This window comes from Coenobita brevimanus, chromosome 40 (genome assembly GCF_032717465.1).
Source record: "Coenobita brevimanus isolate Jiangsu-jjx chromosome 40, ASM3271746v2, whole genome shotgun sequence".
NCBI classification, from domain to species: domain Eukaryota; kingdom Metazoa; phylum Arthropoda; class Malacostraca; order Decapoda; family Coenobitidae; genus Coenobita; species Coenobita brevimanus.
In genome coordinates, this window is record NC_136993.1 from 45106777 (window position 1) to 45108865 (window position 2089).

The 2089-nt window shown below is 36.5% G+C and overlaps 1 non-coding gene across 1 annotated transcript; it reads left to right on the top strand.

Moving 5' to 3' along the window:
* The first annotated feature begins 1593 nt into the window (after nt 1-1593).
* On the top strand, nt 1594-1712 carry LOC145397386 (5S ribosomal RNA). The gene has a single exon (XR_013896960.1). It is a non-coding gene; the product is annotated as a 5S ribosomal RNA (ribosomal RNA).
* The last annotated feature ends 377 nt before the right edge of the window (nt 1713-2089 follow it).

The window sequence follows — 2089 nt, forward strand, 5'->3', positions numbered from 1 at the left end:
ACTTTTGTTTACTTGAATGAGGTAAGTTCATAACATTTCGAACAGCGTCTTGGTGTTTTTGCTAATTCGATGATATGTATGCTTGTGACTTTTTTATCCTCCACCTGACGAAGTCAGAGGAGGTATTGTTATCACTGAGATTAACAACAACAGATGGCGTAGAGATTTCGTTTCTGAAGCAAATCTCAAAAAGTATAAACAAGTCATGAAATTTCAAATAGTTATGTCTTATAGTGAACTGATGCCTTTTGATAGGTAGAATGCTATGTTTTGTGTAGTTTTTTTTTTTTTTCAGATTTCAGTGCAACCTGTGCAAGGAATATGAAGCAAAACCTTAGAAAATATTCACAACAGTCATGAAATTTCACTTTGTAATGTGTCTTATAGTGAACTGGTGCCTTTTGATAGGTAGAATGCTGTGTCTTAAGTAGGTTTATTTTTTAATAAAGAAAAAATGGAATATTAGTTTTTCTCAGATATTTCAATGCGAACTATTATCTCACTATTATATGGGGGTTGGGGTGGGGTGGGGTGAGGGCCAATATGTGTGTGGTTAGGTATGCAAGGAGGTGGGGGTATGTTCTTGGTCAGACGAAGAGTTGCAACAGCATATCATTGCCTATTTTTATCACAAGGATCAACAAAAATAGGAACCCAAGAGATTTCGTTTTAGGAGCAAATCTTTGAAAGTATTAACTATAGAGTTATGACATTTCACATTGTTATGCATCCTATAGTGACCTGCTGGCTTTTGATAGGTAGAATGTTCTGTCTTAAGTAATTACAAAAAAGAGATTTCAATGTGCCCTATGCAACTAATCTGAAGCCAAAACACAGAAAATTCATAACAGAGTAATGAAATTTCACGTAGTTATGTATCTTACAGTGATCTCATGCCTTTTGATAGGTAGAGTGCTGTGTCTTAAGTAGTTTTTTTTTAGTGAGGAGTAAATAATATATATATATATATATATATATATATATATATATATATATATATATATATATATACGACTTGCTCTCTCTGTGTTATAGAAGAGGTGGAGGGCCGTTATACGTTTGGTTAGGTGTGCTGGGAGGTGGGGGTATGTGCTTGGTCAAGTGAAGAGTTGCATCAGTGTAGTGTTACTATGTTTTTATAGTGTTGTAATAATTATCAAAACTTAATGAAGTTATAAATTTTGGAAACTAGTGTTTATGACAGTAGTAGTATGTGTGGCTAGACATCATTAAATAATGGATTTTATTGACACAGGGAGAGGTATGCCCTCTCTTGTCGGTTAATGGTTACTGTTTGTTCTTTTGACATTGGTGGCTTCAATGCTCCTCATGGGGCAACATAAGCTTGGATGTTGGATGGATGGATGGTAATATGACTGCCTGAAGTTATCTTCGTTTCATCATACGACAGTGGTTATAATATGACTACTAAATGGTATTTTCATTGTTTGATCATTTGTTCTTATGATTGCCTGAAATTGTTTCTATTGTGTGATGAATGCCTGTAGATGGTTGTGTTCTGTGGTCTTGCAACGGTGTTGATAATATGGCTTCCTGATGAAGTTTTCATGATTTGATTTTTTGACATTGTCTGCCAACGGCCATACCACGTTGAGTACACCGCTTCCCGTCCGATCAGCGAAGTTAAGCAACGTTGGGTCTGGTTAGTACTTGGATGGGTGACCGCCTGGGAACACCAGATGCTGTTGGCATCCCTACGTGTAAAGTGAGGTTGGTGGAGGATTAGTGCCCCTTCCTGTAAAACAATTAACTCTAAGCCCTTGGCCACCCCGTTTGGGATACATGGCGTCTGGCAATGAATGGATGAATGAATGAAATGTCTGCCTAAAGGCTATTCTACTGTGTGATCTTGCGACGATGCTGAAAATATCAGTGTCTAATGGTGTTTATAGTGTGTAATTTTATTGTGGTGGCGATATTATAACTTTGTGTCAATGTCCATGACTTTATATATGGTTTTGGTTATGTATATATTATTTATTACAATTTCAGACACCGTTATGGAATCATCAGCGAAGCAATGTCTGTATGATGAAAGCTACACTCTAGTATCTATTCACACTCGTCA